Source organism: Quercus lobata, chromosome 8 (genome assembly GCF_001633185.2).
Source record: "Quercus lobata isolate SW786 chromosome 8, ValleyOak3.0 Primary Assembly, whole genome shotgun sequence".
NCBI classification, from domain to species: domain Eukaryota; kingdom Viridiplantae; phylum Streptophyta; class Magnoliopsida; order Fagales; family Fagaceae; genus Quercus; species Quercus lobata.
Genome location: NC_044911.1, coordinates 43,175,511 through 43,187,424, shown reverse-complemented (window position 1 = coordinate 43,187,424; position 11,914 = coordinate 43,175,511). Strand labels below are relative to the sequence as shown.

Sequence of the window (11,914 nt, the reverse complement as noted above, 5' to 3'; positions counted from 1 at the left end):
ATTTTTGAACTAAAAAATGAAGAATTCAAACAGGGGAAGCCTCTTAAATAATAGTATAGATTCCACAGGCCATTGTGAAAATCATAAATATAACTAACTAGTGGACTTATGTACATCCTTCAAATTTTCTCTTAGTTTTTTATTTAAAAAAATAGCTTAGTTTGGAAAAACAGTGTTACTAACTAGAACGTAATTTTTTTATTTTTTATTTAAAGAAAGAAAGAAAAGTAGAATATAATTTTAATTTATTTATTAAAAAATAGAAGAAGTAGAAATGAAGAGAAATGTTATATCCAGAATATTTTTATAATACTTTTACAACATATTATAAGTGACAGTTTATTAGTAGTTGGTTTTGGTGGGCAAAAAAACAATTTTAGTAGTGGGTTTAATTAAAATCAGTAGTTACATTCAGTGTAAAGGTTATGAACCAAATATATAGTTTACCTTAAATTAAAATTAATTTTTGTACAAAATTCTCTTGTTGTTTGAGATATGGATAAAAGCAGGAAGTTGATCATTTTTCAAAAGTAAGCCAGGAACAATTTTGAGCACCTTTTGAGTTTGTGTTCACTTTTGGATGATAGTCGGTACCAAATGGGCCGATTTTCTTAAACATAGCTGAAATTCTCGTGCAATAACAATATGATTATGAATCAATGTAAAATGTAAAATGTTATGGAAAAAAAAACATTTTTCATAGAAACAAACAGAGGAGTGTGCAATAACAATGAATCAATGTAAAATGTAAAAAACATTTTTTTTTTTTTTTTTTTTTGTGTGGAAACAAACAGAATACAAATGATCTTAATTCGATTGTTTATCTTAATGTGAAATAAAATTTATTTTCCATAGTCTTGTATTGGGTCACACTTGATAAATTATTTTACAAACAAAAGTTAAATGCAGTATTATGACCAACGTTGTTTACAAGAAAAAATTATTCGTAAAGAAATAGTGAATTATAACAACATACTAACAATTATTCAAGTAAGGATTTTTTTCATACGGTACAAATTAAGTTATTTGCTTATGAGTTCTGCATATAAAAGTTGATTCCATGTATCAGGGAGTCCCGCGAGACACCAATGAGAGCAGTCCATTCCTTTGTGCCCTCCCGAGCCATAGACGGATGGATGTGCATCTTTTCTTTGTTGTGACAATCTTGTTACATTCAGTAAGTGCACTGGCTTTGTCATTGTATGCAGCACTTTCTCCAACACCAATTCTTCTGGATGTTGGCGATTTGGATATCCTGGTGCAAGTATGGGTTTTGTTTCTCCTTTGCAGTTCTTTCCATTATTGTTTCCCGGCCAATAACTTCCACTGGTTCAACATGAACATGTCCAAGTGATAATGGAAACAACAAGAAATAAAGTATAGCAACAGTAATATCAATCAAAATAATTGAGTATAAGAATGGATCTTAATGCATTTTATACTTAGAAGGACAAAATCAAGTGGAGTCTTCTTTATTAATATTTTCAAACTATTAAATATGAATCTTATAACTTTATGTATTATTATTTTTGTTTAAAAATCAGTATTTTTATTTTTTGAGATGCAATATCACTAATTAAGTTTTTTTATTTATATTATACTAACCATCTCTTTTATTAATAATAGCTAATCTACTTAAAATTATATATTATAATATAAATTTTAAAGTGTGGAACAGTATAATCTAATTTATTAAGTTGTTAGGAAAATTGATTATTGATAATTATTAGACACACTCATAATTTTTTTTAAGGAAATACTAAAATTGTTGTACACACTCAAGAATTTTTCAGTAATGTTCATGATGAAAAGGACTATCGATGTTATTCTTGTAAGGAAATGCTAAACAACTGCCAATTTTATTATAAAAAGTCTTCAAATTGATGTGACAAAAAATTTGATTAGTGTCACATTGATAATATAACAAATAAAATTCTTAAAAAAAATTTATTATAAAAAGTCTTCATAGATGATCAACTTAGATATTATTAATTTTATCTAACATCTGTAAATTTGGTCATGATTTTACACTGACAATTCGGTCATGAAGGTCTTTGAATGATTTCATTTTAATTTATGCGTACACATTCACTAAGAACCGCAATATATATCAATTCTCCAACAAGTGTATGCATATGGTTTCAATTCCATCTTAATTCTTTAACAATTTCTATATATTTACCTTTTTGTGATTAATTTCTTTAACAACTGTTCTATATTTTGGTAATTAGCTTCTGTGATGACTTACCTGGAATGGTCCGGAGAGACTCCTTGGAAGAAAACCTTAGTTTTTTCAGGATCAACATTTGTGTCCACCCATCGAGCCAATGTCATTAGCCCTTTCTCATAGGCAACCAAGCGATCCATGTCTTTCTGCCGATGCTTTCCTTCTTGAATGAAATCCCACCTATCATAAAAACCAAAAAGACAATTAAGATGAGTTTTTCATTAACTTATCATATATTATTTGTTTTAAGTATAATTTTTTAAAACCTCAATTTTAATTATTTAGTACATTTGTATTTTGATTTTTGCCAAGAACTTGTAGTTTAAGTGTTTAACTAATTGGCAATGACATCTGCAAGGACACAATTTGTAACGACCCAATATGATATTGGGTTAGCACGTGAAAAGGCCCAAACAATATCATTTGTAGAGCGTGGGTTTGAAAGGCTAAGCCTTGGTCACCGGACGGTGGTTTGTCGTGGTATTCATATAGAGTTAAATCGTGTTCGCTCGAGGAGTTTTTCTCCTGGAGGTGGGTTGGGAGTCTCTGGTTCTTGGCCATTTTTCCCAGCCCCTTTTTTCTGGACTGCTTGCTTCTCTTTTTATATTAGCCTGTATCCCTTATCCTACGTCCACGTGTAGGTTCGACTTTTTATGACTGATACTTGTCCCATCAGCCCATACCCAAAGTGGTTGGGAGTGGTTGTAAAAGTTGAAGAGCATGGCTCTGTCAGGTGCAGAGTGTTCAATGGCAGTAATAGCAGCTTTCCCTTTGTCCTTGGTCGTTGTACTATCCAGTGTCCCTTTCCCTATCAACATAGATATTTTAGGTTTTTCCCAAAACTGTTCCTAAACCGCTCTTGCCCTTTCTTTCAAGGGGACCTCGGATATGCCGAGGACAGAATTGTCCTCGGTTATGTCTCAGGATTACTTGGACTTTTATTACACGTCCTCGGCTATACCCCTCCTCGGCTCGGGCCTTGGGCTCCAATGTAAAAACAGGCCAGGGCCACAGCTTCTTGGGCCCCACAATAGTCCCTCAAAATCCTGCTGTCCTACCTCTTAGTCGGAGAGGAGGGTTTTGGTGATGCCAAGCCTTTATTACAGCTCATTTAACTCTGACCTTCATTAATGTTGGTATCCCTTCATCTATTTAGGAAATATGCCGGATTACAAGATATTCTTCTAGATTCACTCACGATGCGCTCCTGTCGTTTCAGTGTTCGAGACGTGTCTTTAATGAGTTCCCCTCACAAGACCATTCAAATTCAACGGTTATTGACGGCGTTGGGAAGTGGAGTGGGTATATTCGCGTTTACAGATCTTCTTGAAAATTTGCATAAATTAAATGTCACCCATCTTGCCTTCCATATAAGAAGAAAAGTAGGAGGTTATTTCCATCACACAGAGACCCCTTAAATCCTCTAAAATCTTAAATTTCTAGCCTCGCCCAAAGTTTCCCTTATCTGCACGCTCAACCCTTGGATTGTGATACGTCTGAGGTAGAAGTGGGAATGAAGAGACCACATCCTTCCCAGAAGCACTGTGTTCTTCCGAAACTTAAAATGGCTCGGTCAGGGCAGGATTGGCAGAGACTCAAGATACCTCTCATCCCCCCTTCAGTCAAAATCCGAAGCAGAGGCTCATCGCGTCAAGCTTTTGGTGCGACTGAGCTAGGGTTACCCATTATCAGTACCGGCCGCTCTCTTATGAATATAGCTAATATGGCACCAGCGTGTTAGGAGTCAGGGCTGACGCAAGGACAAAGTGTCCCTGCTTCTTCCTCTCTTTCTTCACTGGTGCCTCCTTTTGCCTCCCCTTCTTCTTCTTTCCCATCACCAGATCCATCCTGGTGTTTTTCCTTCTTCCTCTTCTTCTCCTCTTCCACTAAGGGAGGTCTTCCTCTCAATATGGGTGCTACTGGGCCAAAATTTGGAAAGACTTCGGAGCAGAGCTTAAAAAAGACTTCTGGTTGCCTATTTGTTGCTTTTCTTTTCTTTTTTTGTCCTTTTTTTTTTTTAATTGTTTTTGCAACTCATTTTCTGTATAGGCTTGTTTAAGCCCTTCATTGTACGCTGTAATACTTCTTTATATTAATAAAAGTCAACAGTGCTTTATTTTGTATATTCTACCTCTTCTTTTTGAAATGGTTATGCCATGAATAGACGTACTATCATATGACTTCTTTTTTATTTTTACATTCTGAACGACGCTTAGGGCCGAAATCCCAGTTAATAAACAGACCTTGCTCTGTGTTTATTGAAACTATCCGGCACAATAATGCCGACTTGAACAAATGATATTTAGGGAAAAAGAAACTTTGTTTGAGAGAAAGATGTAATTCTATCCTTATCGGGCTATTCGGCTGGATAATGCCGTCCTAAAAAAGAAATAGTACTTAGGGCTGAAACCCCTGCTAAGGAAAAGATGTTAAGAAAAAGATGTTATTGCAGACTTAATAGAACTATTTGGCACAATAATGCCGACCTGAGAAAAAGATACGTACCCCAAAACAGCCGAGATGACAGCTGGATGCTTGGTGTGGTGTAGGAGGTAGCCATCCGAGGATGGGTGGTTCAAAAGTGGACCGACCATGTGGGCCGCCAAGTACTTAGAGTGTTTCGCTGCTTTCCTAATAGCTTTTGTAGCCTTGGTCCTTTTTTGGTATCCAATCCGAGGACCGAGGTACGACCATGCCGAGCTCAAACGCTCGTTTGCATCAATTCCCTTAGAGTTGAGGCTCTGATGACAGATCAAGATCTTCATTATGCCTAGGACTTAATCCGACTTTTAGTAAATGATCTTCCTGTAGGTCTGAGTAACCTAACATTCTTCTTAAGTAGTTGGTTTCCCCATAGGTTTGAGTCCGAGGACCATGCAATATCTTGGTTTTGTCTAAAACTTGATTTTTAAGTAGTTGGTTTCCCTATAGGTTTGAGTCCGAGGATCATGCAATACCTTGATTCTGTCCAAAACTTGATTTTTAAGTAGTTAGTCTCCCTATAAGTTTGAGTCCGAGGACCATGCAATACCTTGGTTTTGTCCAAAACTTGATTTTTAAGTAGTTGGTTTCCCCATAGGTTTGAGTCCGAGGACCATGCAATACCTTGATTCTGTCCAAAACTTGATTTTTAAGTAGTTTGTTTCCCCATAGGTTTGAGTCCGAGGACCATGCAATACCTTGGTTCTGTCCAAAACTTGATTTTTAAGTAGTTGGTTTCTCCATAGATTTGAGTCCGAGGACCATGTAATACCTTGGTTTTGTCCTAAACTTGATATTTAAGTAGTTGGTTTCTCCATAGGTTTGAGTCCAAGGACCATGCAATACCTTGGTTCTGTCAAAAACTTGATATTTAAGTAGTTGGTTTCCCCATAGGTTTGAGTCCAAGGACCATGCAATACATTGGTTCTGTCCAAAACTTGATTTTGATAAGTAGTTGGTTTCCCCATAGGTTTGAGTCCGAGGACCATGCAATACCTTGGTTCTGTCCAAAACTTGATTTTGAAGTAGTTGGGGGAATTAACCCCTCAGCTATGGCGTGGGACCTTGGTTTAGGGGGATTAGCTCCTCGGCCAAGCCCCTAGAACCATTCGTGTTGCTGACGCTACGAAACACAGTCCCTAGTGGAGAAACGTAGCCCCTAATGAAGAAACATAGCCCCTAGTGGAATTTTACGCTAGAACACTACATCCGGCTGTTGGAAATGATGTGAGGGATTGTCTCAACCCACCACCTGTGCCAAGACACAAGCCTTCCCCACAGACGGCGCCAATTATAAGGACACAATTTGTAACGACCCAAAATGATATTGGGTTCGCACGTGAAAAGGCCCAAACAATATCATTTGTAGAGCGTGGGTTTGAAAGGCTAAACCTTGGTCACCGGACGGTGGTTTGTCGTGGTATTCATATAGAGTTAAATCATGTTCGCTCGAAGAGTCTTTCTCTTGGAGGTGGGCTGGGAGTTTCTGGTTCTTGGCCATTTTTCCCAGCCCATTTCTTCCGAACTGCTTGCTTCCCTTTTTTTATTAGCCTGTATCCCTTATCCTACGTCCACGTGTAGGTTCGACTTTCTAGGACTAATACTTGTCCCATTAGCCCATACCCAAAGTAGTTGGGGGTGGTTGTAAAAGTTGAAGAGCATGACTCTGTCAGGTGCAGAGTGTTCAATGGCAGTAATAGCAGCTTTCCCTTTGTCTTTGGTCGTTGTACTATCCAGTGTCCCTTTCCCTATCAACATAGATATTTTAGGTTTTTCCCAAAACTGTTCCTGTACCGCTCTTGCCCTTTCTTTCATGGGGATCTCAGATATGCCGAGGACAGAATTGTCCTCAGTTATGTCTTAGGATTACCTGGACTTTTATTACACGTCCTCGGCTATACCCCTCCTCGGCTTGGGCCTTGGGCCCCAATGTAAAAGCGGGCCAGGGCCACAGCTTCTTGGGCCCCACAACATCTTTTGGTATTTCTAACAAAAAAATATATTTATATTTTTGTCAATGTAGACATGTAAGCAAATAACTTTTTTAAATAGACAAGTAAGCCAATAAATTTTAGACAAAAAAGTTCCATATACACTTAAAAAGCACTTATAATTTTTTTTATTATAGATATGATAGAATTCCAATCTATGACACCTATTCCGTGATGACATTTTTGATATAGGTAGGATTCGAATCCTAAATCTCTTATTTGATGATGATATATTTTACCAGTTGAACTAATTAGAATCCAGAGTTTTTTTCTTTTTGGCCACAAGACATATTTGCATTTTAAAAGTCTAATAAAAAAAAATTTAGGGTAAATTATATTTTAAACTTACTTTTAGGTATATTTTATTTAAACAGTAAAATTTCAAAACAATTTAATTTAAACTTCAAAATTTTTAGAAATTTTGCAGTTAAACATTCAAACCTTTTCAAATAAACTTATATAATTTAAATGAAACACACACACAAAACTTTCAGATTAATTAAAGTAATTTACCTAAATATTTAAATTAGCAAAAATAATGAAAGGGTCAATGAGAAATCTCACGGTTGTTTCCTGCCGGTGTGTTGCCACCAATGCCATGTGTTGAAAATTAATACATCAATTCCGTCCCATTCTTTCTCGTCATCAACCTTGTCGAGTGTCAAAACCCTACCATATCTCGTGTACAATGTCTACCAAAAATGCATTCCGCATAAACTTCACTAAAACATTGTACTCCTACAAAATAATGACGTACAATTGTTCAAGAGAAAGTTAAAACTCTGTCACTATAACGACTCCACCCTGAGGGGGGGGGGGGGGGGGGTTTGGTTCGTTGTGACGTTATATTACGCCATAATATTATGTTATTGTAATCTTACATTAATTTAATCTCAATACAAGAATACAATATTACATTGTTTAGGAAGGTGATGAGATTAAAATGATGTGATATATTTTATAATTTTAAATTACGGTAATGTTAGAAAAAATAAAATAAACCAAAAACTTTAATGTCACATCATCGTAATGTGCATCACATCAAGAGCACATCATAGTGAACCAAACGCCTTCTAACTATGTAAATATTGTCTGCTTTGGGACTCATATCCCTTACAGTTTTGTTTTTTCCCAAAGCACACAACAATGGGGAAAAATGCATTTTCACATTAAAGGGATGTCACTCCTTATAAGCACATTCCATGTGTTTTCCTAAACGACGTGGGAGTTCATGGATTGCAAGACCCCCTTTTAAGTCTCTACAGTAATATAAGTAACTAATCTAATAATGCAGGATTCATCTAGATTAACTTGTCATATATCATTGCATTTGAAAGAAGACATCTAATAATTGGATTCAAGCTGATTATTAGAGTATTCGTATTAGTTTATGCAATTTTTTCAATATTTTTTTATACAACTACTTTTACAAAAAAACTCACATTAAATAATTTATTCTATCTTCTATTTTATTTAAATACTCACACTCATTCTATCTCAATTAATAGGTAATCTCACCGTGAATGTAAATGTGGAGAGGCCTTCTATCCTTTGTAACTTGTACTCAGAGTGTGGCGTAGCTGTGTGAAGCATGCATGTCAATGATTGCCATTGGTTCAAGCTTAATGAATCTCCAACAAACATGATTTGCTTATCTCTAAATTTCTTTAAGAAATCTAGACCGTCAAACCTGTATAAATGAATAAGAAAAACTAAATCAAATTATGTTAAGTTAAAAATACTTAGTAGGTTGTTAATAATGACATTTAGGTTAAATGTTTCATTTAAGTTTTTTTGAGGAATTCAAATCTATGACATCCATTTCACACACATAGATATATATATATATATATATATATATGTATAAAATATTTTGCTAATACACCAATGAGTTTCTATTTTGGAGTATGAGAGATTTGAACCTAAATCCCTTGTTTGACAACTAAAGGCTTATTTATTGACCTAATTGGAACCCGCTCAAATCATGTGATTGAGATGGTGGATAATTTAAACCTGGAAAATGGGTTGGGTTAATTGGGTTATAGATCAATTTAGGTTCAAATAAAAAATGGGTTATCCTAAACGAGTTACAAGTGGGTCGAGTCAATCAAGTTATGGATTAATCGGGTTATGGATTGACCCAAAAATTTTCACATGTAGGATACAAATAAGAAAATGCATAAAAATATACTCAAAAATAAAATTTAAATAATATATAAATTCTTAAGTTTAAAAAAAAAAAATTTTATATAAACAAACACAATGAACAAAAAAAAAAAAAAAATGCTAAATTTCATGGACCATAATTGTTTTTAAGTACATTATATCATCACCATAAATACTAATTGTTGTGGACCAATGCTACAAGTTGCTTTAGAAACTGTAGCTATAGGAATACTTAAGAGATAGCATGTCATTAAAGAGAGTTCAAAAAAGGAATAGTAATTTTCTTTCCACCGACAAAGAGCATTCAATCTTCCACATATTACCTTCAACTAAAAAAATAAGTAAAATATTATTATTATTTTTTAAATCACTTCTTTAAAAAATGGGTTGGGTATTGGTTGACTTGGCCTAACCCGACATTTCAAACGGGTTGGATATAGGTTAACCTGTTTTCCACATATTACCTTCAACTAAAAAAATAAGTAAAATATTATTATTATTTTTTAAATCACTTCTTTAAAAAATGGGTTAGGTATTGGTTGACTTGGCCTAACCCGACATTTCAAACGGGTTGGATATAGGTTAACCTGTTTTCCTACTGGTCAGTTTTGCATTGAGTTAAGTTAATAGGTTCAGGTCCAATTTTGCTAGGTCTGGTAGTTTTATGGATTAACACTTATTGGATAACCTTAATAGGCTATTAGGTTGGTATAGTGGTTTTAACTTTTAAAGGCCAAAATCCATGAGGTTTTGGGATCAAAACTCCTAACTAGTATCTTGGAGTCATTGATCACTCTAAAGGGATTCTTCCCTATAATTACTTGTTGTGTATGGACGGAGTGACTACACACACTTAGGAAAATGGTTAGGTGCTTGAAGAGTTATGAATTCCCAAATTAGAACCCAAAAAAAAATTAAAAAAAAAAACTTTTTTTTTTATTAAAAAAAACTCATTTTGTTTTATTTTTTTGTTTTAAAAAAAGGGTAGTGGGGGGCGACTAGTATGGCTTTCTACTTGGGCGTGATCATAGTAACACCTTACCTGCTCCCGGGCGAGACTCCATACTCCCAGTTTGTGAGAAACTCACTTATTATTTTTGGACCGTTTGAGATGGAGATAGGATATAAGGAGCACCAACACACAACTAATTGTTGAGGCTCGAACCCAAGTTCTGAGACTTGTTGCCCTGGTATCTAACCAACTAGGCTACCCGAATTTCTCATTTTATTGTGATATCATAATAAATTACCTATTATTTTAAATATTATGTTAGAAAATTTTGAATTTAATCTAATCCAACGTTTTTCACATAATTTTTATTAGAAAAAAGAAAAGGTGAAGTTCAATGAAGAAAATTTCCAAATTTTTTTTTTGATAAGTCGAAAAAAAAAAAAATTCCAATTTTAAATCTTATACTGCCCATTAATTTAGAATATGGAGTTTTAACTTATAACTTTTAACACTTGGTACCTTGGCAAGTTACAAGCAGAGGGTTGCCACCTATATTTGAGATAGAGCCTGTCTGGCCGACCATTCCTTTGACAAGCAAATTCCTTCTCTATGAAGTTGCACTGACTTGAGTCGTAAAGAGGGTATGAATTATCATAAACCCACTTTCCATGGTACATATCGCATTCCTTCTTCTCAAAACTCCTTGTATGGTCTTGAATGTTGTGCTCCCCAATGGCCACCTGCAACAATTGTAGGACAAGGAGTGCAACAGCAATATTGGCCATTGCACCAAATGTGTGTTTGTGTGAGAGAGAGATAAAGGGGAGATGGTTTTTTAAAACTCAGAAGTGAATTTAATGATGAGATAATGGGTATGAAAAAGAAGGGGTGGAATTGAAAAACTTCCTTCTCAATCTAATTAGAGTTTTTTCTATTGAGTATTTTTAAAGTAAGTTTCGTCAACGTTAATTCATTTATGATTATGAACGACAATGTAGTTGAGTTTGACATAACACACAAACGTGCAAAATGAGGGGGAGAGATAGAGATTTTTATTTTTTATTTATTTAAGAGAGAAAGAGAAAGAGATTCTGAACAGTCATATTGGAAAGAAAAAGGAGCTCTCACATTTTACAGGAGGAGCTAAAATTAAACCATCGAGTCCATTTAATTCATACTTCTGGGTGCAAACAATGCTACAGCAATACTTACCAGTTACTACTTACTACTACCAGAGTCAAATTCAAGCTAACCCACAAACCAATTTTAAAAACCAGAAATATAAGAACTAACAACTTGAATTTTTTTAGGTTCCTAGTCCATATGCTTAATTTTTGGAGTAGTTAAAAAAAAAAAAAAAAAAAAAAAAGAGGCCAAAAATTCAAATTAGTTTATTGACGCGTTTAGGGTTTTACCTCAATTCTCAAATTAGTCCTTAAACTTTAATTTTTTTTTTTATTTTGTAAAAAATGAGATAATCTAATCATTTTGTCCAAGTCAATTAGTAAACGGAGCTGGTTACATATTTTTTTAATTAAAAACATTCGTGAATTATGCCATATAGTATATCTTGTTGTTTGATGAGTATTAATTTTTTACAAGAAAAAAGAACGGCTTTATATGCTAACAAATTTGGTTGGAGGGACTAGACTGACTCATTTGATAAGAAGAGGGACAAAATTGACAATGATTAAATCTTAAGGATGAATTGGACAATTAAAATAAAAATGGATTTAGTAAAATTGAACTTTTTTTTTTTTGAGAGAGAGTAAAATTGAACTCGGAAGCTTGCCCGAATCCAAACAAAAAATTAGTGTATTAGTAATAAGAATAGCAATTCATTTTAGTCCGATAGGTTTATAAACCGTAGCCAAAATTGAACCTTTCGACTTAGCCTGACCCACTCATCAAGCTTTTATTGTAAAATTTTTTACTGACTCATTTTCAACATATATTATAATATATTGAGAATTTTTAATTATAAGCTTCTTTTAATTCTTAACATTAAAGACCTAATAAGAAAATTAGTTGATAATTTCATACTTTTAGTATTTCTTTGATGCAAGTATAAGGAGGTGTTTGATTATGTAGCATGAT

At 34.3% G+C, this 11,914-nt stretch overlaps 1 pseudogene; it reads right to left on the bottom strand.

Moving 5' to 3' along the window:
• Positions 1 to 990: 990 nt before the first annotated feature.
• Positions 991 to 10,602, bottom strand: LOC115956911 (annotated as a pseudogene).
• Between the last annotated feature and the right edge of the window lie 1,312 nt (positions 10,603 to 11,914).